The sequence below is a fragment of the Equus caballus genome, chromosome 17 (assembly GCF_041296265.1).
Source record: "Equus caballus isolate H_3958 breed thoroughbred chromosome 17, TB-T2T, whole genome shotgun sequence".
Lineage (NCBI taxonomy): Eukaryota > Metazoa > Chordata > Mammalia > Perissodactyla > Equidae > Equus > Equus caballus.
This window is the reverse complement of record NC_091700.1, coordinates 27141718-27167378: the sequence shown is the minus strand read 5'-3', so window position 1 is coordinate 27167378 and position 25661 is coordinate 27141718. Positions and strand designations below refer to the sequence as shown.

Here is a 25661-nt window from a genome sequence, read left to right as displayed (position 1 = left end):
ATAGTTGTTGAATAAATGAATGAATCTTTCTTTATGACAGGGGAGCCTAATTGGGAGACAATTCAAGTCAGAAGATTACCTGATGAATACTGAAGGCATAGAATGAGCTGAGCCAGAAATGCCCAAATCCATGTCAGAACCAGCTACCCTGTCCCATAGCCGTTGCTATTCTGCCAGGTTGTTCCAGATTCTCCAAATGCTCCATTTTTCAACTCTGTGAGCATCTCTGTCAGCTCTGGTGGTATCAAAAGGGTGCTCAAGTCTTTGGTTTTGAACTTGGCCATGATTGCAATGAAGAAAGCAACTCAAGAAGGCTCTATCTCTTATGTTGAAGAAGTTATGTTAGTTCTCACCTTGGGCTCATGAGTGGGGCTTCACCGGCTATGTGGAGTGTTCCAGTCAGGTTCTCCACGGCTGCCTCTGGGCCCCAACAATGCTGTCGGCCTGCTTTGCGAAGGGGTATAGGAATGCTTTTGTGCTAGGACACAGCCCCCCATTAGGGGGAGAAATTTCCCCTCGGAGGCAGCTCTGCATGCAAGCAAAGGAGATGGCTTCCATCACCTGAGACAAGGGAAATGGAAACGCTCGTCTGCTCAGAACCATGCCCTCCCTGCTCACTTCTGAAATTCCCCCATCAAATCCAAGCACCTCCCCTGAGGGGCGTGTAGACCTGTCATCTATGGACCTCTCCTAACACATGAGCACTAACTAGTTGTTCCAGGACAGGCCCATTTTGACCACATACGGAGGCTGCTGAAAGCTCTGTTAGCACAGGGAAAATGGAAATCTCTGGGCAGGATGGGAATCTGAGCTTGGACCATGGACCTTCTCTCGCCTGTGCTTTGGCCTGTCTCACTGAGGCCAGCCCTAAGAGGCTTTCAGCCAGACTCCAGCTGTGTCGGTTTATCCTCCAGTTTTGCGTGGAGGTTACTCATTACCTGCTGCGCCCTAATCAAGTGTAAGCACCTTAAACCACCCTTCAGAAGCCTTGGAGGCACTGGTCAGATGTTATCAGCGACTAATAGTGAATCTGAGCTCCCTGAGCTGCCCCGAGTGCCCCGTGCTCAGCATGAGGGCAGCCCTTCCCGTCCCCTCAGGTCCCTGTCCCTATGGGATTTCATCTCTCACACCCCAGTGCACTTTCTCTTTTCTCCTCCATGTGTCACTGGCTGCTGTCTGCCTTGAACTGGAGTTATTTCTGTACCTGTGCCTCACAGCCTCCCCACGACTTGATTTGAGCTCTGGGGGACGAGGCCATCTCCTTTCCATTTCTCTCTCCCTCGCAGCACTCAACGCAGTGTTTTACATTCAGGTGTTCAGTGTGTGCGTGTGAACTGAATTGAATGCAACAACTAGGATTTGTCTCAGCTGGCTGAGCACCACCCTTATAGACCCCTAAAGATATGGGAACTTGGGTAAGTTTTGCAGTTAAGCTGCAGTGGGCTGTCAATGGTGGGCCCATGAGAAGGCCTACACATAGCCTGGAATTTTCCAGTCTTGGATTGAAATACTCCCTCTTGCTTTCGGCCTGTGTAAACTACAAATCTTACACCAGAAGTTCCTAATTTGAGACTTGGAAAATATGACTGCTGAGTCTGTGGAGCATCCAGAATAACAATGATAATAGTAATGCCATATTCTAATAGAATATTTGTGCAGTGCCGAGCAAGAGTGCTGACTCTTCCACGTAGCATGACAAGCAAAGAGGCAGGTGGCTGAGGAAGCTGAGGCAGGATCTTTACTTATGGCTTTGTCATTCACGTGGTTTTTCCTAACGACTTTTCAGCCTGCTTGAGGTTCTCCCTGGTGGCCTCAGAACAGGTCTGACTCGCTGGAGGACTCAGGGGCCAAGTGCGCTGGCGAGCTGCAGAAGGTCTTCCACACCGGACCTGTTTCCAGGTGTGTGGCTTTCTCATGCCACTGTCACTGTTAATATAGACCGCAATTTGAGGCCATCCTACCTGCCAGCTTAACTTCTTCCAAGGAGGCCTGGGGCTTTTCCAAATGAGGGTTAGCCTTCTTTTCTAGCAGCTCAAAGGGCCCTGTTTACTTAGCATTATTAGACACAAGCTTCATATAAATACAGAATATTCTTTATGGTTTCTGGTAGCACGCACTAGCCTATTGTACGTTAAGTCATAAAGCCGACAGAGAACATTTCAAGCTTGCTGTCTACAGTCTCTCCCCTCCTGCTTCCCGGCTTCTTCCCTCACATCCTTTGAAGCCCAGCTCTGTGCTAACATCGGTCAGGTATTTCCCATGACCTTCTGCAAAATCTGTCTACTAATAAGCGAGAGAAAACTTACTTGTGTGGGCAAAAAAATTTCTCTCAAATCTAGGGCATTTTCCCCATGGCAGTGGAAATGGGTTGGGCAGTTGGAGTTTAATCCTTTATCTTCCTCCTTATGTGCTACTATTTCTCTTGCTAGCAAATCAGATGAGAGGGCTGACGGGGCTGAGTGACGGTGAGGATGGCCTGATGGAGGGGAGTCCTCACCTCTCTGGGCTGTGGGGATTACAGAACTAAGGCTAGAGGACAAGAGAGATGGCATCACAGCCCAGATGTCCATTTTTTAATTTTGTCTCCTTGGACATCAAAAGGGATAGGATTGGTGGGTAATCCCTGGGATCTGGCAGACACACAGGATGCAACTTCCAGGGCAAAGACTGTCTGAGATTACCTGAAACTCCAAAAATGTCCAGGTGATCCTCTGACACTCTTTAAAAAAATTTTTTTTTATTGTGGTAAAATATACACCACATAAAATTAACCATTTTAACATTTTTAAGTGTATAGTTCAATGGCAAATAAGTACACTTACATCATTGGGAATCAACACCATCCATCTCCAGAACTTTTTTAATCTTCCAAACCGAAACTCTGTACCCATTAAACATTAACTCGCCATTTTCTGCTCTCGCCAGGCCCTGGCAACCACCATTCTACTTTCTGTTTCTATCAATTTGACTCTAGGTACCTACCTCATCTAAGTGGAATCAGATAGTATCTGTCCTTTTGTGATGAATTTATTTCAGTTGGCATAACGCCCTCAAGGTTCACTCATGTTGTAGCACGTGTCAAAATTTCCTTCCTCCCTTTCTGCCACATCTACCATGAGAATGAAGACCATTCTCAGCAATCAGACTGTTGACATTTCAGAATATGTCAACATCTCTCTGAAGGGACGCACAGTTATTGTGAAGGGCCCAAAGGAACACTGTGGAGGGACTTCAGTCACATCAATGTAGAACTCAGTCTCCGCGGGAAGAAAAAGAGGAGGCTCCGGGCTGATAAATGCTGGGGAAATAGAAAGGAACTGGCTGATGCGGGCACTATCTTCAGTCACGTACAGAATGTGAGGAAGGGTGTTACACGGGGCTTCCGTTACAAGCTGAGGTCTGTGTGTGCTCACTTCCCTATCAACGTGGTTATTCAGGAGAATGGGTCTCTTGTTGAGATCCGAAATTTCTTGGGTGAAAAATACATCCGCAGGGTTCAGCTGAGGCCTGGGATTGCCTGTTCAGTATCTCAAGCCTAGAAAGATGAGTTAATTCTTGAAGGAAACGACATTGAACTTGTTTCAGATTCAGCTGCTTTGACTGAGCATGCCACAACAGTTAAAAACAAGGATAGCAGAACATTTCTGGATGTTATCTATGTTTCTGAGACAGAAACAGTTCAGCGGGTGGATGAATAAGATCTAAGTTGTCTAGCTACAGAAATAGCAAGATGCTGGATGGTTCCTAAGACCTATTTATGATATTTTAAAGATCCAATAAAAGGCCTGTATTGGGAGGAAAAAACTCCCTTTCTAAAGCTGAAAAATATTCTGTTGCATGTATATACCATATTTTGTTTCCCCATTTATCCATGGACACTTGGGTTGCTTCCACCTCTTGGCTATTGTGAATAATGCCGGTATGAAAACGGGAGTCCAGTTATCTGTTTGAGTCCCTGCTTTCAATTCTTGTGCGTAAATACCCAGAAGTGGAATTGCTGGAGCCTACGGTAGTTGTATGTTTAACGTTTTGAGGGACTGCCACATTGTCTTCCACAGCGGCTGCAGCATTCTGACTCTCTTGGTAGTGCAGGTCTTTGCAAGAGGTGAGCCTGGAAAAGACATGAATTTTATTCTTTGATTTTCCAAGGACTTGCTGGGGGTGTTACCAAGTTTCTGCCTTAGGTTCCCCATCTGTGAAAGGAAGATGGCAATTACTGTTCCTCTCAGGAAAGCAAGGAGCTATGGCAAGTACTGTTGAGCTAGGCTGGGAGAAGAAGTTTGATTGAAAGCATCCTGAGTTCTCAGGGCCAGAGCCTGAGCCCTCCCTCCCTCCAGCACGAGCGCCCCTCCTGCTGATGCACAGGTCAGGGCTGGGGACGGCTGGAGGCCACGTTTGGGTGGCTAAGTTCTGATATCTGTCCTGCTTATCAGACATGGATATCAAGGGCCTTCTCTGAGGTCCTTGTATAAAGGCCCATCCTCAGCCAGGAGAACATTGTGCCTGCATTTCCTACTTTTGTTTAAGCTTGCCATCTTCCTTTACCTTTGGAGTGGTGTATAGTTCTAGAGAGAAAGCGTTCACTGAACATCCATCAAAATCCAATCAAGTTTTCATTAAGAAGGTGATACTGCATCCTTTCCCTCAGTCTTTCCTTTCCGGACCCTGGACCAACTCTTACGCAGGACGTCAGACGCTCTGCTAATTTCAGAACACACTTTCACTCTCTGATGCACATCAGGCCTGTCAGAGTAGGGAGGGCCCCATCTCTCTCTCATCAAGGAATACAAGCAGAATTGGCATACTGTCCTCTGGAAGGCTGCCTGCGGCCGCACCTCACCCCTCTGGCACTCTGGACAGGCTGGCCTTCCGGGCAGCTTCTGCCCCAGTTGCCCCGGTGTCCTCTGAGGAAGCGCTGTGGAGAGGCAGGGAGGCAGAAGGCGCTGTGCTCTGGCTAGAACTGTGCAATGCCTTGGTCACGGCTCCTCGAGCCATCACTGCCCAGCGGCATTGCTGCATTTTGAGTCACGCTGCCAGCAGCAATGAGACATCTATAGACTCTTGTCTGTGCAGGATCAGAAATGGGAGTAAGGACTCCTTGGTTCTGACCTAGCAGGTCTCTAAGAAACAAGATCACAGCTGTATCTGCCAGCAAAGATTTAACTCTTGTTTCCAAAGCATCAGCTGGCAAATTAATTAGTTCTTAGTGGCCAGCAGAGGCGGGCCCCATCTGAGCAATGGTGGTAAAGCGGGAGGGAGTCTCATGGGCTGCTCCCCATCCAGGTCCTGGGCTTGGCCTCTTGGAGATAACTTTCTCTCGTTGGAGTGAGGCTCCGTGACAGCAGGAGTATGTCCCTCGTTCACTCCTTTCTCAGCACCTGGAATAGCACCAGGCAGAGGTGGCATTCAGTCAGTATTTGTGGGATGAATGAATCCACCGCTGAAATCTGGCCCGGGCTGGAGAATGGGCTGGCCTCCTGTTCTAGAGGACAGAGCCCTTTGCAGTTCCACTCAGAGAAGGCCTTGGGCTGGAGAGAATCAGTGTTATTGCTCCTCTCTCATCTTTCTTCTGTAATTGAGTCGTCACTGAAGACTCAGAGACAGGAGAAAGCAAAACAGTGCAGGGCTCCCTCAGCTTTGTGGGGTGGGGGGCAGTATTAGAAAGCGCATAATAAGGATGTCGCCTTCTGGGTGTGTGGGGAACCCTTTTGAGGCAAATCCGCATATATTTGCATACATATATACACGCACCCTAACCTGCAAAGGGACGCCTAGCTCTTGCCACCTATGAAAAGACTAATCCTTCTATTCTCTCCAGGATGTGCTGAATCAAAACTTAACTGCTAATGTTCTAGAAATCTTAGGGGGAAAAACACAAAACGAACATGCCATTTAAATTTTAAGTTTAAAAATGTCATTTTTGGTTTACATTTTTTAAACTAGAAAAGAGCCTATCTTGAAGACTTTCCAGGGTGGGAGAAAGGGATATAGGCAAAGATAAACTCAATCCTGAACCTTCCGTTGAAAAGGAGACTGGATCTACTGTTTCCTTCTTTCTCTGTGTGCCGTGCAGTAGCTCAACCCCGTCCTAACAAGAGGGCTAACACGGCTTGGAGAAATTGGGTCTCTTCTTTTTCCAGAATCATCACACGTTTTCCGAAGGAAAAATGGACTCTCACTTTCGAAAACACAAAACCACGTTTGCTTTACGTGCCGTAGAAAAGAACTCTGCGCGCCACGCGGAGAGCAGGCTGGGCGCCGGGAGCCGGCGAGCCGAGCGCCGCGGCGTGTTGTGTAACCGGCCCGGGAATCACGTTGCACTGCCGAGTTCCACGGGCTCTTAGTGCAATAATAAGCTTGATCTTTTTATTCAAATACAAGGAGCAACCACAGCCGGCTCCAGGTCACGTGTCCTGATCACATGGTGCTCAGACGCCGAAACCGGCTGGCGATCATTAACTAGTGCTTACTCCCAGGGAGAGAATGCAGGTTTTAAAGAGACGAACTCTTATTTTTATAAAACAGCCAGGACTGCAATAGAAGGTATACAGGGTGGGCAGGATGTCTCCGTCTTGCTCAGTGCTTTGTAAGGAAAGGACAGGAGCCAACAAGTGCTCCCTAGTTTTGCTCTCCCCTAGGACTTGACAAAGTTGCCCCGCGGAGCCCCCGTTTCCAAGCCTGCAGGAGCGGCGGGCTGCAGCATCCTGGACTCGGAGCGGAGGGAGGGGCGGGCGGGCGCGTTTGGCGCTGCGCCCTCGCGCCTGGGAAATGGAGGACGGATTTCTGAAGTTAGCGGAAAGCCACGTTTTCTCTCCCTTATGAAATTCCTGCTTCTGGGTCGATGGAGTCCGGTAGGGGTGAGGGGAGGGAAAGGCATGGTGGGCTTGGGGGCGCTTCTGGAGTTTTCATTAAAGTGAACACCACCATCCAGAATGTGGCTCCTTTAAGGCTTCCTGCGGTGGGAACAGAAACTGCGAGGACTCTGCCTACCTGAAGGTTTCCTTGTTCAGTCGTTTGGGTTTAGAAAGAAGTTCTTTCCCTTTCTCGAACTTGCGTAGCGTTACTTTGTGCTTTCAAAAACTGCAATTATCAAGCTGACTTTGACTTTCGTGTAGAAGGGACAATAGTGCGAGTGAATAAAGAGTTTAGAATCTTTGCTGGAGGGAAGGCGTAGAAAAACTACAGATAAAAAGCTTTACCAGAAACTGACAGCATTTTTTTTTTTAAAACCTAGGTGTGTTTTGTTTCGCATTATACGAAGAATACTTTCCAAAAACACTGTGCAAAATGGCCTCAGCCTTACAGGAAAAACCACCCGTGATGGTCTGCAGCCTTATATCCTATTTCATTGAACTGTTTTCGGAAACAATAAATATGTAAAGAATTTCCAGTGTTCTACGTTCACTGTATCACTGAAATATATGTATTTCAGGAAATTTCCCTAGTTAGGGAGTTTGCTTGTCTCTGTTCTTTCCCCTGCTCTGCCTCTTCAAAACGATGACAGTCTGTGACCTAAAGGATGGATCCAGATCTTTTGAAGAGAATGTAAAATTTATATATACAAAATTTGATATTAAAGTATCACAAAATTCAGAAAAAATACTTATTATTTAACACACCTCTAAAATCCTTTTTATCCTGCATTTTGGAAGGCGTGTTCTTGGAGGGGCTCATATTCTTGAAAGGAGAGAACTTTAATCTTGACCAGCTGTCAATTTTAAGTGTGCCTACCATTGTACAAATTTAATGATTAGAAAAATTTTCCCCGGACCAGCTTCTGACTAGTCTGTTCTGGCTTTGTCTGTTCCACATCTTGTCTCTCCTCCCCCAGCCCACAGTATCTCTGGGGCTGACGCTGCAGGACACACTCGTGTTGTAATGTGACCTCTGGATCTGAGCCTACACATCTCCGTGCTGGGTGAGTTAACACAGTGGGCCTAGGAATATTCCTGGAAACCTTCCTTGCTCCAGAACAGCCAACAGTAACTTAACTATATAGTTTATAAATTTATAAATATCTTTACCTAAAGTAGGTATCTCTAACACAGATTCCTCTTAGCCAGGTCCCAAAAATGCCCATGCCCACTCCAAAGTCACCTGAAAGGAGGGGAAATGTGGCCAAAGAGAAGTCAGAGTAGAAAGAGGCAGTGATCTTAAACAATTACGGTCATGGTATCTTACCGCTGCCAAGTTTACGAAAGCAAATAGCCATGAATGTGTTGCTGGGGCTCCTGCGTGAGCCTCCGACGAGGGCTGTGAAGTGAGAGGGCTGGAGTCTCATTTTCATTAGCTTCATGATAACTCTGTGCCTAGTGACCCCGGCTGCATAATAAGTACATCAAAAGCAGTCATTTTCTGGGTCCTGGAATCAAAGATGGGCGTTTGAGGCAAGCTTGCTCATCTGGACAGCTTGTATGGAATGACTTGTCAGGGTAAACCCCACTTGATAAAGGGCCTCTGCTGGCCTCTGACTCAGCCCCTTGCACATTCCCCTCTCCCGCCAGGCTCCCAGCGAAAAGCAGCCTCCTGTGTATGGGTGGGGGTGGGGGTGGGGGGGCGTGGCAGGGAAGCGGCATTTGTCCCGCCTGTGTTTTGTGCCCAGCACTACCAAGTGCTTTATTACGCACGTCACACTCTTTATTCCTCAGGACGACCCTGTGAAGTGGCTGTTACAATTAGTCCTGCTCTGCAGCTGAGAAACCGAGGCAGAGAGATTGTTTCCTGCCTACAGTCACGTGGGGAGAGGTTGCAAAGCTGGCACTCAAAACCCGGTCTGTCTGACTCCCCAGGCTGGTTCCTTCGTGGCAGAACTCTGACCTTAAGCTTTTCGTGAAGTGAATGCAACATGCCTTGTTATAGTTTCCAGAGCAGAGCCGACTTTATTTGCAGCCATATCCGGTTATGGCTCCGCTTTCTTTACATCCCTTCTTGTGGAGCATGATCTCATTGCCTGCTAAAATAATTACGGAGTGGAGCCAACAGGATTCCTTGACCAGCTTTAAAGCTTCCCTCTTCCCCTCTGATGGTAATGTTCTTTCCTGCCTTCACCTGCCAGTACCCTTGAACCTTATCGACGCCATGCTTCGCTCTCCCCGTGCCACCCCATTGATTGCCCCTAGAACATGCCACCCGTCTTTATGCTGCCCAGCAGAAAGAGCCACCTTGCTGAGTCACTTGCTTAGCTTGTCAGGACAGTATTTTGAATTTGGCAAGGCTTGCCAACATTCTGTTTGTGGAGGAAAGGAGGCTGTCAGTTCAGACGATCTGTAAATGTACTAATTAGCTGGATGGAAAGAGCCCAGGTGCAGGCGGCAGCCTCTCCCGGCCAGAGGAGATAGATACCCATCGGATACAGTCTCCTGACAGCAGGAGCAGCGATTCAGCATCCCAGGCCAGGCTGCGGACAGGGACTCAAGAGCATCACTGACTCCTTTAGCTCAGGGTTTCTCAACTTCTCCAGTGCTGGAGACTGGACTGGGGGTGGGGAGTGGGGGAGCTGTCCTATGCATTGTAGGATATTTGGTAGCATCCCTCTGCTACCCAGGACTCGATCCCTCCCCCAGATTGTGACAATCAAAAATATCTTCAGACATTGTCCAAAATCACCCCTGGTCAAGAGCTACTGCGTGAGACCTGTCAGCAGACGGCCACTTCAGCTTCCAGTTGTGTTGATTCTTAAGGCGGCGGGTCAGGAGACAGAGGGGCTTTGGGCTCTCATAGGGAGGTGACCCACAGTGGGAGTGTTCTGAGTTAGACACGGGGCTCACGGTGGCAGCCCTCTTGGATGAGAGTGTTGTAAGGAAAAAGGTAAAACCTTTGAGCGTGGAAGAACACTCGTTTCTCCCCAGTCAGAGTTAACCTTAGATTGAGGGCGTTACCCAAAAAGTTTAGCTGGGTGGTTAAGAGTTCTGCAGTCAGAGACCTGGGTTTGAATCCCAGCTTAGCTCTTAATTAGCTTAACTTTGGACAAGTTACTTTACCTATCTGTGTCTTGGTTTCCTTATTTGTAATAAGGGAATGATAATATCTATACCAAAGAGTTGTTCTAAAAATTCAGTGTGATAATGCATGTGCTCGACACATAGTAAGTGCTTAACCAATGTAACTCACTTTTAAAAATTTCTGGACCAATCTTTGATTTTTTTATTTTTTATTATGTAGATAAGTAGAGTTCTACCCATACCCTCCAGGTAATTGTGTCAACCTCCTGCCTGGTCGAATGATTCTGGAAACAGTATAGCAAGCATCCACTTTAGAATCTCCTTCTAGCTCTTTCTGGGAAGTACAGATGCCCTCTCCCTGAGAACTTCTATGGTCGTCATCAAAGTTGTGCTCTCCAGAGAAAGCTCAGCTCACCACCAGTGACCCATCAGGGTTCTTGGCCTCAGGTACCATGGTCTGCAGGGTGCTTGCTCTGCTCATACTAAGCCTCAGGTGTTTTGCAAACGTTTTTAACCCCATCATGTCCATGAAAGGATTCACTGATATATTCAATTACCAACAAGAGATAATTAAAAAAAAATGGAAAACAGTGAAAATGAATGAATGTTGCCCTTGTTTACGGACCGAGTTATTCAACGTTAGGAAAGATTCTAGTTGACAAAGGGTGATTGTGTTGTGTATAGAAGCTGCCTTGCCTCTACAGTCAACAATAATCAGCAAGAGACAGGACAAGTAATAGACAAAAGCAAAAGGATCTGAAGTGTCGTGGCTCGGAGGCATCAACAGAGAGTCTGCCAGCCTCCTTCAGGAGCATGCCAGGAGTTTGTTTGAAGACTTAGAGGCTAGAGTGATGAAATGTTTGCCCCAAGCCATGGATGTTTCCTCTGTACAAGGTCCCCTTTGAATTTGCCTGAGTTCAAAGTGCAGTGGGGTGATGGATATGAAGCTGAGATTCTTACAATATTTGCAGATGTTCTCTCTCCCGATGTGATTTCAACATAGAAAAAAACGAATTTGTTGGGAGAAACTATGCCTGAGAGAATATACACCAGCTAAGAGGAGGAGCATATGCTTGATTTTAAAAGACTCCTAAGTGACAGAAATCAATCCGAGGGCTGCAAGCGTCACCCCCTCCTGGGCAACGGTGATGACAAACAGTGCGCTTAACAAAGGCTTTCAGGACTTAACCTGATTCTGTGTGGAGCTTCTGAACAAGAAGAGTCTTGCTACTGCCTGGCAGCTACTTAGTTATTTCCCCACATATGTGACATGTGAGCTCAGATTGGTAAACGTGGGGATGGTTTTTAAAATTCTCAGGGCATAAACAGATGGTATAGTTCCAACCTAGACTACTATATCATTCTGTAATCTTTTGGACGCAATAAGAGTGGCTTCCTCAGAGCTTTGAACTCTGCAGAGCTGGAGCTGAAAGCAGCTTAGAAAAGCACAGGAAAGCAGGTTCCATCCTGGTGGCTATTCGCTTCCCTTTCCTCTTCCTTTTCGTAGTCCAGCAAAGTCCAAGGCCTTGGAATTCTAGCCGGATCTACTGGCTGATGTAGAAAAAATGAGCAAGGAGAATCAGCTAGGCAGCTGGCCCAGGCGTCAACTCAGGATGGACCATTCTTATTGAGCTCTGGTGCAATTTACTTTTGTAAATTCGCGTTGTTACTGAATAAACAGTCGAAGTTAGCTGTGACAGTTCAACTGAGGATGTAAGAGGACATGACATTTTAACATAGTGTGTGCTTCAAAAAACCTTTTACTTTGCAATAATTTCAGACTTCCAGAGAAGTAAATACAACAGAGGATTTTGATATGTCTCCCCTAACTCCACTGTCTGACTCGGCTAGGCCTCGCTTGGACGAATGACTTGTATGAAGCCACACAGCTAGTGACTGAAGAGCAGCTTTAGCACCTGGGACCGACTTGCCTAGTTCTATTTGTTCTCTGCCACCACAGTGCCCCTCGTTATCATTATCAAGTAACATTTAAAAAAATGCTTTGATTTGAATTACTTTAAGACTCATAAAAAGTTGCAAAAATAGTACGGAGAGAACCATGTGCCCTTCACTCAGCTTCTCCCAACAATAAAATCTTCTATAACAATAGTACGTTGTCAGAACTGGGAGCTTGACGTTGATCCAATGCTCTTGAGTCAGATACAGACCTTCAAGTAACATTTTTAACATATAACTTTGTGCATTCTGCTAAGCAAAAGCCAGAAAAAGACCGCATCTTTTCATATTAAGGAGCTTACAATCTAAACGGGCATGTAAAGATAATTCACCGAATAACAGCATGCAAATACAGCCCCAAATATATTTTCAGACCTTCTTTCAGAAAAGTGAGAGATGGTGGGGAGAGTATGGGTTTTGAACTCAGATAAATCTGGATCTGAATTCAGCTTTGCTGCTTAAGATTTGGGTGTCCCTGGGGAAAGAGTTTCCCTGAACCTCATTTGCTTGATGTAAAACACTGAATATTATTATCTACATCTTAACATGGTGAGAATTAAATTGTGTATGCTATACATAATATATATATATTATACATGTATATATACACATATATATACATGTATAATATATATATATATATAGAACAGGACTTGGCACATAGTAGATATTTAATAAATGGTCACCATAATAATTATTAATAAAAGAATAATCCTTAATAATCACAATTTTCTCATTGCCCTCTTGATCTCAGGTCTGGCTGAAATACCACATTGGTCTTTCTGCCTCTTAACTTACTCAGTGAGAGTTTAGCTAGAAATCGAAGAACCAGCAGCAGTTCCTTGTGAAGAAAGAGAGGCCCAGAGAGGGCAACATGACTTTCCCAATGTGGCCACGCTGGTGGGTCCTCGGATCCTCCTGCTTCCACATTAGTGTTTTAGTAAAATATGGGAAGATTGTCAAACACTGAAATAACGCACGTAATTTACCCTTTCTTTTAAAGAAACCTTTGGGGGCCAGCCCCGGTGGCCCAGCGGTTAAGTTCGGCATGCTCCACTTTGGCGGCCCAGGTTAGGTTCCCTGGTGTGCACCTACAGCACTCGTCTGTCAGTGGCCGTGCTATGGTGGGGGCTCACGTACAAAAAGAAGAAGACTGGCAACAGATGTTAGCTCAGGTGAATCTTCCTCAGGAAAAAAAAAGCTTTGGAAAATGACTATGATTCTCTTGAGTGTAGGACAGGGTCAGGGTGCATATCTAACAGCCGAAACAGTGATGCTTATCTCTCGCCCCATCATCAGTTTACAAGCAGCTCCGCTCAAGCCCAGGTTGACACATTTGCTCCTTTCCCAGTCTCCCCAGCTCCACGTTCAAGTCCAAGGGTCTTGCCCCCAAAGGGAAGTTTTCATCACAGGCACAGTAAGAATGCTTTGGAATTTAGAATCTGTGTAAATTCCTAAATGAGCTTTATTTGATTATCTGAACAAAAACGTTCACAATTCACTGTGTGAACCAGGGCCTCGGCGTTTTCAAAGGCCCACACTGGGGCCTCGCTCAGCAGGTGGTTGTCCACTCACATCCTGCTTCACACCACACCTGACTTCCTCACCTGCCTCTCTCTCACTTGAATTTCCTGCCCTTGGCATGGACAGAAAAGGGGGCTCACAAACACAGCAGGTGCTAGTTTGGTCCCACAGCGTGGAAGGAGCTGTGCCTGGAAACTTGGCCATGTATTTAAGTCATAAAGTCATGATTCTGGGGGGACTGGTGTTGGAATGTCTCCCCAGTGAGCGGGAACTAACAGGCCTCAGACCAGACTACACAAAAACCTCATTTGGGTCCACCCAAGCAGGCTGATGGGCAGACAGGACCTGAGGATAAAGAAAAAACTCCTTTGCATGTTGTCGCAAGGAATAACTTTCAGGCCTTTTTTTATGTCTTTAACCTGTCCGTCCCTCGCCCCACCTCCCAAAAGATCGCATTTCCTTCTGCCAGTTTATCTCGTCTGTGTGTGGGTTTCTTAGGGGCTCAGGTATAGCTTTTAGTAGTTTAGTAGAATTGCTAATTCAAAAAAAGTCTCTTCTATGAAGCATACAATTCACGTAACTAGAATATCCTAAAAGAAATTAGGCTATGTCTAAATTAACTGTGCCGTGTGTGGTAATATAAATGGAAAATGTGGTTTGTTATGGGCTGAATTGTGCCCTCCCCCCGTTCGTATGTGGAAGGCCTAACCCTCAGTCCCTCAGAATGTGACTGTATTTGGAGACAGGGTCTTTAAACAGGGATTAAGTTAAAATGAAATCTTTAGGGTCGGCCCTAATCCCATGTGGTTTGTGTTCTCCTCAGAAGACGAGACTAAGACGCAGACATGCGTGTGGACAGAGGAAAGACCATGTGAGGGCACAGGGAGAAGGGGGCCGTGTCCAAAGCAAGGAGGGGGGCCTCAGGAGAAACGAACTCTCTTGACAGTTTGATCTTGGACCCCCAGCCTCCAGAACTGTGAGACCATAAATGTCTGTTGGTCAAGCCACCCAGTCTGTTATGGTGGCCCCAGCAGACCAATATGTGGTTTAATCATAGCTGCACTGTGATTTTAATCAATCAATCATAAAGGTTATTGGACACCTGGTTTTTAAAATCACCATGTAAATTGAGTATACTTTTGTTTTCTCTTCTTTTTAACAGCATAATTGAGTGATAATTAACATACAGTAAACTATACATACTTTAAATGTACAATCTGATAAATTTTGACTTCTAGGCTCATGAAACCACAATCAAGATAATGAACACATGTCATCTTCAAAAGTTTCCTTGAGCTCCTTTGTAATCTCTCTCTGTCCCTCCTTCTCCTTCCCCCATTTTCCAGGCCACCACTGAATCTGCTTTCTGTCATTATAGATTAATTTGCCATTTCTAGAGTTTTATATAAATGGAAGCATATAGTATGTACTCTTTTTTTGTCTAACTTCTTTCACTTTGCATAATTATTTGGACATTCATCCAGGGTGTTGTGTGTATCAAGAGGTCATTCTTTTTTATGGCTGCGTAGTATTTCACAGTAGGGCGGTACTCAGTTTATCCATTTATTTGTGAAAGGGCTCATTAAGTCTTGTTTACAGTTTCTTTCTAACAAAAAATAAGTTTTCATTTATTAATGGGAATATAAGATGTAAGTACCACATTGTCTTTATTTGCTGTCTTATCCATGTTATTTTATTTTTAAAATACGAAAATAATTATAAAAGGTTTTCTGCTGATAATAAAGGTCCCTATTGTTTTCCAAAAGGGATTTAATTTCTTAATAGTCTCCTAGAATGGGAGTTTCAAGAACATGATCTTGATTTTAATTGATTCTCGACTATAACATCTTATTATCTTTGACCATGATGGTTTTATCTCCTTTTTTTCACCTAGTTTAATCAATACTTTTGCTTACAATTTTTTGAGATTCTGTATGGAGCTGCTGTAAACATTCCTGCTCGAGTCTTTGTATGGACATATACTTTCTTTTCCTTTGGGAAAATACATAGAAGTGGAATGGTTGGATCATGTGGGAGGTGTGTTTAACTTTTTAAAAACTGCCAAACATTTCTCAAATGGCTATACCATTTTGCATTATCTCCAGCGTGCATGAGAGTTCCGGTTCCTCTCTGCCTTTGCCAATACCTGATAGAGTTGGTCTTTTTGATTTCAGTCATTCTAATAGGTATGTAGTAGTATATCATTGTGATATTAATTTGCATGTCCTTAAAGATGTTGAGCATCATTGCCATCCATATATGTTTTTTTAAATGACATCTGCTCAAATCTTTTGCCTATTTTTAATTGAGTTGTTTGTTTTCTTATTATTGAGTTTTGAGAGTTCACTATGTATTCTGGATACGGGCCTTTTGTCAGATACATACTTTGCAAATATTTTCTCCAGTCTGTGGCTTATGTTTTCATTCTCTTAATAGTGTCTTTCAAAGAGCAGAATTTTTGTTTTTATGAAATCCAATTAATCAAAATTTTTTTCATGGATTGTGCTTTTAGTGTCATAGCTAAGAAATCTTTGCCTAGTCTTCTCTCCAAGATTTTCTCCTATGTTTTCTTCAAAAAGTGTTATAGTTTTAGGTTTTACATTTAAGTTTATGGCCCTTTTTCTTTTTTTTTTGAGGAAGATTAGCCCTGAGCTAACTGCTGCCAATCCTCTTCTTTTTTGCTGAGGAAGACTGGCCCTGAGCTAGCATCCGTGCCCATCTTCCTCTACTTTATATGTGGGACGCCTACCACAGCATGGCGTGCCAAGCGGTGCCATGTCCGCACCTGGGATCCGAACGGTGAACCCCGGGCGGCTGAAGTGGAACCTGCGAACTTAGCTGCTGTGCCACCGGGCCGGCCCCTTTATGGCCCATTTTGAGTTAATTTTTATATCTGGTATGAGGTGTGAATCACAGATCATCTTTTTCTCTTTTGCATATGGATGTTCAATTGTTCAGCACTATTTGTTGAAAAGACTAGTCTTTCTCCAGTGAATTGCCTTTGTATCTTTGTCAGATATCAGTTGTCCCTATATGTATAGGTTTATTTTTGGACTTTTTAATTCTGCTCTATTGATATTTTTGTCTGTCTTTATGTTAATACCACAATGTCTTGATTGCTGTAGCTTTATAGTAAATCTTGAAATTAGGAAGTGTTAGCCCTCCAACTTTGTTCTGCTGAAGGTCCTTTGTAAATGGCATTATCATCAGTGCCTTCGTTGCCACTCAGAGATCCTTTTGGGTGGACTTAGTGAATTTCCTCTCTTTATCTCCACTGTGGCTCTTACAGACGTGTGCCCCTCTGCTCAAGCCCCTACCTTGCTCTACGCCTCTCACTGTCAGTTCTTGACTTTGCCCCCTGCTTGGTCCACACGTCCAGGTCCTCAGCTGAGAACTCCGCTAAGTGGTTTCTCTCCCCCAGCTGTAAGGTTATCTACATTTGCACTAGTCCTTACCTGCTTCCTTCCTGGCTCGGAGAACAATACAGGTTATAAGGATGATCGGATAATTATAGCTAACAAATACTGAGTTCTTTCTATGGGCCAATCACAGATACCATTTCTCATTTAATCTGCAGAATCTGTCAGATGGAGATACTGTCATTGTTCTCACTTTACAGATGAGGGACCGGAGGCAGCGAGGGTCATTCTGTTTCCCGTGGTTGTGTGGCTGGTAGGAGTTGGAGCTAGAAGTCAAGCCCAGGTCTGTCTGATTTCTGTCCTTCCTCCTGTCCCAAGCTCACAGCCTGTCAGTGCTCTCCGTCCTATCCCCTCCTGGCTCATCAAGAAGCTTGCTCCATTTGTTACCCTTCCTCTCTTTGTCTCTTCCACTTTCCCTCTCTCCTTGCTTCTTTCCATCAAGGTGATCAAACCAAAACAAGGGTCTCAACTACTGTATGAAGTTGAAGTTTTTCAAATGTTTGTCTGCGGCCAGACTTTGATTCTGCAGATTCATATGTTCACTTGCGTATTGGATATCTCATGGCCTCTCAAACATCAAAACAAAACTTACCACTTCCCTCCACACTGGCTCTTCCTCTGGTGTTCTCTGGCCAGCCAGTGGCTCTGCCAGCCACACAGTAGCCCAAGCCAGAAACTGGCAGCAGAAAGACTCAGATTTTGGTTTCAAATCCAAACTTACTAGACAGAAGACATTTGAACCTCAATTTCCCAACCTGAAAAATGGGCGTAATAATTCTATTTCACAGGGTTGCTTTCAGAGCTAAATGACCATATTAGCTGCTTAATAATAATTATTATTGTTGTCATCACTGTCATTGTTATCGTCATCACCTATTACTCCCTTCTTCTTTCTAGTAACCTTTACCTACTTGCAGTTCCACCAAAACATCCTGCACCATCATTTTAATTTCTTTGATTCTGCTATTAACTTCTGCTGGAAGGTTTTCCTGACATTCTAGACCAGTGATCACTAAAGTGCCACCCATGGGGGTGCAGGAAGAAAACAGCAGAACTTCTATTTATGTTCACTTAAAAAGTGTCTTAGGTTAAGGTTCTATTTATATGTGTTTTATAATATATTAATAGAGTAGATATAATATTTAGAAATAAGTGTAACTATTGAGGGTACGCATTCAAAATTTTTGAGAAGGACATACGATAGAAATAGTTGGGAGGTCAGCATTCTTGACGGGTTAAGGGCCCCTATTTTGTTCTTCTCCAGAACATCGTGCTGTTTTGTCGTAGTTGCTTGTCCCCCGCATGGACACCCTGAGGGCAGGGACTGTGATTCCGTCAGGGTTAAGTTGCAGACAACAGCCTCGACTCTAGTTAGTTTTAGCAGAAATGGATTCATTATAGGCTGTTGGCTTCTAGCAGAGGTTCTTAAACTTGGGCACGCATCAACATCAGCAGAAAGGCTCCTCAGAGCCCAGAGTGCTGGGCCCCACCCCCCAGAGCTTCTGATTCAGTGGGTCTATGTAGGGCCCAAGAATCTGCATTTCTATCAAGTTCTCAGGTGCTGCTGATACTGCTGGGCCAGAGACCACCCTTTGGGAACCACTGAATTACAGAATGGTGGCAAAGGCTGAAGAAGGAGGCTCCAGGTGGGGGATCTGCGCCCAAGTCCCAGAGCCACCCTGCAAAACTGGCCTGGCCAGGTAGTGCTGCATCTGCTGCTGCCACGGCTGACCCAGAAACCACACTGCCTCTGCGGCAGGCCGGAACGCTGCCCACGCAGGAAGCTGTGCTGATGCTGATGCTGATGCTGCTCAGCATCCACGAGGTTAGAGACTGACTAGACGTTAGTGCCTTTGTCACCCCTGCTGGAGAAGGTCCAAAGCACCTCCACCCTGTGCTTCTAGAGGAGCAGTGTGGTGGCCCTAACAATGCTCACGCTGCATCATGTACCAGAGTATCTGCCTGGGGTAAGTTACCATTATTATTAATCAACCTGGAAGGTTACTAGTGGAAACCCCAGGGCAAGGGAATTGGAAAATGAGGTCTTTAGCATTCCAGCCTTTAGTGCAAAGGAAATCTTGCTAGAAGGAGGGTGGAGTGGTTTTGAGTGAGGCAAGAGCAGCATCTGCTGTGAACTGTATTTTTCCTCTTGGTTCCTGGTCCAGGCCTGACCCTGAGGATGTGGCACAGAGTAGGCCCTCAGCGAATAACAGTTCCATTCTCCCTCTCCCTTCCCCTGTCTGCTGGCCTCAGTCACTCCCTACAACATGCTGCTGTGTCTTGGCTGAGGGTCTGCCCTGCTGGTAAAATCTGCCTGACTCCTGGCTGGGGTCTTCTCTCTGTCTTTCCCGGCAGTGAGGGAACATGCTAGCTGTACAGGGGGAGCCGAATTTTGCAGTAACAAGTCTGCCTGAGGCTGTTCCTGTCCAGGAGTCAGTCCCACTCCCACTTGGTTCACCTGGGATCTAGGTCACTGTGTCTTGCCCCAAGTGGTCTCTCCCCATCTCCTTCCCTCCACCTCCTCATCCCCAGAGACGGGAAGCCAGTGTGCCACCTCAGTCTTGACAGTCTCTGAGCCTGAGTCCATTCCTAGAAGGAGACCTGGTATCCTCCCACAGAGGGCTTGTGAAGGGGGTTGGAGTAACCCTCCCTCCCTGGGGCTTGCAGATCCTACAGTCGTTTCCAAAGGACCCTTTAGGCAATGGATGCAAATAGTTGAGTCCCCTGGTGGCTCCCACTACTTCAGGTCAAGGTGTCTTCTAGGCAGCTCCTAAGGCTTGCTCCACTCTCCTGAGTATGAGCCTGGAGGTGCGGGTTGGGGATAAAGTTCGGGTGTGGTGAGAGTTCAGGCAACACTTCCTTAGTCATAAGTTCCAGCCTCTTCCTTTAAGGCCACGCTGCAGTGTCACCCTCAGCCTTTGCTGACTATGACATAGCAAACTGTTTGAGAATTTTGGCAGTGCTCGTAGCGTCAGAAGCCAAGCTCTACACAGAGAGGCGGCATGACACAGCGGGAGGAGTGTAGGACTTGGAGATAGAAGGTCTCCAGGACTGAATCTTTTCTCTTCATTGACTGGTTATGTGACTCTGGACACATTGACTAATCTTTCCTTGACTCAGTTTCCCCACCTGTAAAAAGAGAAAACTCTGCCTTAGACACTTTGAGGATTTAATATAAAGTGCTTGGTACATATTGTCAAATGGCAGTGATTATTAATATTTACAGAGACGAGTACTGAAGATGGTCACAGGGCTAACAGCTTATTTGCATACGCTCATAAACTCATGTACTCATCTCAGTCAGTGGGATAGACACTATCCTTATAAACTTTACTCATTTTCTATCTCAAGTCCCATCTGGAATAAGGCAGGGCATAAAAATTATGTTTTAGCAGGCTGGCCCCATGGCCTAGTGGTTAAGTTCACCCCCCTCCACTTCGGCAGCCTGGGATTGTGGGTTTGGATCCCGGGCACAGACCTACATCACTTGTCAGCCATGTTGTCATCAGCCATGCTGTGGAGGTAACCCACATACACAACAGAGGAAGATGGGCACAGATGTTAGCTCAGGGCTAGTATTCCTCAGTCAAAAAAAAAGAGGTAGATTGGCAACAGGTGTTAGCTCATGGCAAATCTTCCTCAGGAAAAAAAGGAAGATTTTTTATATTATACATTCATTTAGGGAGTGAGCATTTCCCGTGTCAGGTGCTGGAGATCAGATCTGAAAGAGACAGCACCTGGCCTGGAGGGTCTCACAGCCAAGGGGGCGAGGCCGACACATACACATCTAATCACACTACAGTGGGACGTGTTCCGTCGTAGGATGGGCACGTGGTGCTGAGAGCCCAGAAGAGGGGTGGCCGAAGTGCAGTCCTGCAGGTCGTTGCATGCCAAGTGGAGGAGTTGGGACTCTATTGTATAGGCGATGGGGAGCCCCCTAGGAGAGACAGAGGGCTGAAATTGCATTTGGAGCCCCCATTGCTGGAGGGACGGGGGACAGGCAGGACTGCAGGCACGGAGACCACCAGTCCAGGCGAGCAGTGGTGTGGAGACCATGGGTGGATTCTGGAGCTGGCGAGAGGGACACTCAACAGGACGAGGTGACTGCCTGGATGTAGGGATAAAGCTGAGAGGCGAGGACATGGGTGACTTCTGGGATTCTGGCTCATGTGACCGGGTGGATGGTCGTGCTTTTGGCCACACTTTCTTTGAACACAACAAGATCGTGGGCTATTCTTAGGAATTCTGATTTCTATGGGTTACTTTTGGTACCAGAGTTTATTTAATTGTCCCATCTTTTCTAATACACTTACATCCCATGACTAGCAGGGGCTGTGAGTAAGAGTAGAATGAGGGCGGGAGTCTTTGCCTTTCTCCCTCCAGTGGGAAGCGATTCAGGCTAACTGATTTGCTGTTCGCTCACACAGCCTACTTGGGAAGAAAAGGGAGCGGGGGTGAGTGCTGGGCAAGGGCCCCAAACAGCCCTGCCTCAGCCACTTTACTGGCACAAATGCATTGATGAGGAAATATGTAATACTGTGTTTGTATGGGAGAAATTCAATGAGGAGAAAAGTGTTGTAAAGGTGATCTGACCAGATATTGCTCAACGGACTGGCTTAAGGAACAGGGACAGTTCTGGCTGATGCGTTTAAGGAAAAGAAATGAAAACAAAAACAGTCTGATTGTATTTTTCTCAGGTTTGGGTAAACTTGGCGGGAAGCTGTTTTCTCAGTTTGAAAAAGAATTTTTCTTTCAATTAAGATGAATGTAGAGTTTAATTACAAAGAACCCGGGTAAAGTAAGAATATACTGTGGTAGATTTTAAAAGGTAAGGGAATTCATGGTGAAAGAAGTAGGCCCTACTCTGAGACAGATGATTTGGGTGTCTTTTGCATTACTGAGCATTGAGATTTTAAGCTGCAGCGCGTATATGCTTACCGTTGGGGTGTGTGTGTTTATCTCACACCAAAGACTGAAATCTGAAGGAAGCCAGTTGCCAGGTGTGCTGTTCTGCTGCAGTGCACTGACGTGCTGTGGATTGCTGCCACGGAGTCATTTTCCACAAACATATCTTTCTGGTGTAATGCTCTCTCCCTGAAAGCAAACAACTTCTAATGCTGGATTCTGGAGTGTGCCATTAAGCCTCTCCAAACACAAATATGTCCACCACATTCTAAAGGAACGGCCCGCACAGCCACTTCTCTCTGTGACTCTGGATCCGTGCGAAACTGGGAGCTAGGGAGTATTAATGACGCACCTCTCCCCAGACACGGAGCCTCAGAACCGAGCCTTCAGATCCACACCCAAGCAGGTGGGAAGGGAGAGGAACGTTTTAGGTCGAACCCTAACTGACTGTCTTGTTAACCTGACACCACACAGCAGCCTGGGCTGAGGGTGTCCCCATGCTCCATGTGGGCTTGGGGCTCCACCGGTGGTGACTGAAAGCTGTTGGCTCCCTCTGTTCCAAACAAGGCGTGTAAAGGGACAACAGCTGAAAGGTGACTCGTAGTTTGTAACTGACTGGCTCTGCTTGACAGCCTAGGGTATCTATAATCTTTCAAAGCCACATGCAAAGCCTCCTGCACCTCGTGAATCATCCAACTGCAACATTCCTCTTTATCAGGCTGTTTGTCACCATAAAAGCTGAACGACAATAAACTCTGCCTTCCCAAGTTGTCCCTTGTACTAGACGCACGACCGCTTCAGCCTTTCTAAATTATAGCAACCGGTGTCTGCTCCACGTGGCTGGCCCCTGGGGGCTGTAATTGCAGAAGTACAACCTGGCAGTTATGTCACATGGCCCAGGAAACCGCCAGGGTACCAACGGGCTTCCTGCCAGTCGACCTTTGGCAGCTGAAGGCCCCATGCCCCATCTGCAGCCACATCTATGTGTGCACAGTTCTCTGATATTCCCAGGGCACAGTGGAGGGGCCTGTTAGAAACACTGAGTCAAAACTCAGCACCCTGAACCCTTGCTCTGCCGCCGTATCTTCTTCCTGTTAATGGAGCGACTTGGCCAGGTGTTAATTGGCAAGGGTGTTTGTTTGCTTTTGTTTTTATTAAAAAAAGAACTGTTTTTTAGGATGAGACATTTCCTACTTTTGAATTAGCTAAGAGCATGTTTCCTACTACAAATATAAGCACTATCTATACAGGGATGCAGAACGTCTTGCCCAGTTTAACCCTTGGGAACGGAGGCCTAGCTTCATGGCTCATGGGATTTGGGCCACGCGTGGCCTGTGTGGTTGAGGATGTGGTTGCTGGAGATGCTTGGCCCTGTGTCTAGTTCGTATCTCAAGCCTCAGTTTCCTCTTTTGTAAAATGAGATGTTTATGAGGAGTTGATGAGATAATAGACGTAAATAACGATAGCTGGTACTTGTGCAGTCCTCACAACATCCCAGGCACCGGTCTTTCATTAACTCTAGTCCAGTGAGGGAGGGACTACTGCTATCATCCCCATCTTACAGATGAGAAGCTGAGGCACAGAAAGGTACAGACAGTAACTTGCCCAAGGTCACACACTACTAAGTGGCAGACCTGGGATTTGAACCCAAGCTTGGCTGTGGAGCCCATGTTCTTACTCAGGACATTAAACTGCCTTTCTAAGATGGCTGGTGAGGGCCATGCACTTGGTAAATACCCAGGAAATATCAGAAGGGGGTGGTGAGCAGCTTTGCCATGCCAGAGCTGTGTTTCTCTTCTCTGGACTCTGTGCTAAGAGGCTTTGGTGGCCCTTTACAGGCCTAATAGTATCGTCTGGTTCTCAAAGGGCCAGTTCCTTCTCTATGGCCACAGGAGGTTGGAGCAACCAGACGTCTGGTAGGGTGTCAAGCCAGCAGTCAGCGTAGGGATGGTAAGATGCCACCAGGCTGCTGCTGAATTGGGGCAAGCCAGCGCTGGGCTCCTCAGGTCCTGGGGGAACCTGGGGGGTTGTGTGGGAGCAGGGCTGTGGCCGGGAGGAGACACTTGACCTGTGTGTGTGTGTCTAGGGAGGTGACGGAGAACCCGAGGTGACTTCCAGTCCTGAGAAAGAGAGCTTGGGGTGGGCTGTTGGGTCCTGGCCGACGTCTCAGCTACATTCACGTGGGGAGACTGAGGAGGATAATCCAGGCTGAATGTGAGTCCTCCCCTCCGCCAGGCTGCTCTTTTAGAGACTATGGGAGATGCTGTAATAGTAAAGAGATGCCCATCAGAGGAGACACCATGTACAGGTTTTGGAGTGGCCATGACTTGGGCATTTCCTCACGGAAGGCTAGACTTGCCGACACGCCTATGCTGAAGCTTGCTTTAGATTTTTACCCTCTAGGTGACTCTGCTCAATGACTGGCCAAGGACTACTCTAGGGGCTGCCAATTCTAAGACAGTAGAAAACACAGTCCCTGCCCTCAAGGAGCTCACAGTCATTGGAGGAGACAAACACATAAGCAGACGCTGTAAACCAGTAGGGTAATCTAGGAGTAAGCAGCGGGGATGGTGGGAATTTTGGGAAGGGCATCGAGCCCTGGCAGGGGAGCGGTGGGGTCAGAGATGACTGGTGACACCTGCTGAGCGGCAGCCTTCCAGGCAAAGGAGGAGGAAGCATGATCAGGTACAGGCAACAGGGAGGCAAGGGATGAACAGTTCTGTCTAGATGGGGCTTAAAATATCAGGCGAGGTGAGGCAGCCGATAAAGGTGGGGAGGTAGGGCTTTACTGGCTTCCAGCAATGACTGTGTCATTAGATACATGAGCTGCTTTGTAAATAGACCCCTCTGACAGCAGTATGGAAGATGGCATTCGTGGGGGAAAAGGCTGAGAGACCTGTTGCATTAAATCCAGATGGCATGATGAGGGCTCGAGCTAGGACTGCGATCGTAGGAAAGCCAGCTAAATAAAATAAGCAGGATTTGATGCTTGCAGGGTTATGGGTGAAGGGTTGAGGGAGAGAGAATGAGGATTTAAGGATGGCTCCCAGTTTTCTAGCTTGGGTAGATGGTGGTACTACCCACTGAGTTTGAAATTATAGGAGAGGAACTGGGTTAGGACAGGGGATGATGAGGCCAGTCTTGAAGATGTTGAGTTTGAAGTGCCTGACGGATGTTTAGGTAGAAGGTCCAGGAGGCAGTTCCAGAGGCCTCTGCTAATGTCATTAGCATCTAGAGGATTGCTGAAACCTCGGAGGAGATGGGCTCAGCTGGGAGCGGATGGGTGCTCCAAGAAGGAGACTTTGGCAGTGCTGGCAGCCTGAGGCTGGGGTGGCAACCGCTCAAGCATCAGTTGCTGAGCAGCACAAGGCCTCTGGTGCAGACGGGGCTCCAGTGGGCCGAGATGCTGCGGCCCACACTGGCTTTGCAGGAGCATCAGGCACAGCGGGCCTGTTCCCGGCTTGGGACATTGTGTCCCAGTGTGGGTTCTATTGCAGGGCTGGGGAGAAGGGTGGGCTTGGGGAGGAGATATGAGCCCCAGCTGGCCGCTGGCCAAAGGGAATCTTTAAATGGGAACATTTAAACCATTGGTGAAACACCATTAAAGGTCTTGGTCACTGGGATCTAGGCAGAGGTTCTTAAGCAGGTGAAGGGGTGGAAGTCACCTGTCAGGCCTTTTCAAATTGTGCTTGCCCTCCTCCCACGGGCCTCTCAGATTCTCACAAGCCATAGCCTTGAGACACACTTGTGCACTATCCTCAGGGGAGGTGGCAGTATGGGTGCATTCTGAAAAAGTTCTTGGGGTGATTCTGATCCATCCCCACTGGGTGCGGGACCCCTACCGTAGGGGAAGCAGGACTGATGGGAGAGAAGGCTTGGGACCCTCTTTGTATTTTGTGCCTTGGAATTGAACCAT

At 46.6% G+C, this 25661-nt stretch overlaps 2 long non-coding RNA genes and 1 pseudogene across 5 annotated transcripts in view; all 3 read left to right on the top strand.

Annotated features, from left to right (window-relative positions):
• The window catches only part of LOC106781865 (uncharacterized), a 38932-nt gene that overhangs the window by 6913 nt on the left and 6358 nt on the right, over positions 1-25661 (top strand). The window contains exon 1 of one of the 4 annotated variants that reach the window (XR_011427665.1): positions 7783-7918. The exons of 2 other annotated variants lie outside the window; for them this stretch is intronic. This is a non-coding gene — a long non-coding RNA (uncharacterized lncRNA). Of the gene's footprint in view, positions 1-7782; positions 7919-18366; positions 18808-25661 lie in introns of those variants that run through there. One more of the 4 variants, XR_001378636.3, reaches the window with a different exon arrangement.
• Positions 2968-3828, top strand: LOC138918341 (large ribosomal subunit protein uL6-like; annotated as a pseudogene).
• On the top strand, positions 6402-7444 carry LOC102151021 (uncharacterized). The gene is made up of 2 exons (XR_011427664.1): positions 6402-6543; positions 7235-7444. It is a non-coding gene; the product is annotated as an uncharacterized lncRNA (long non-coding RNA).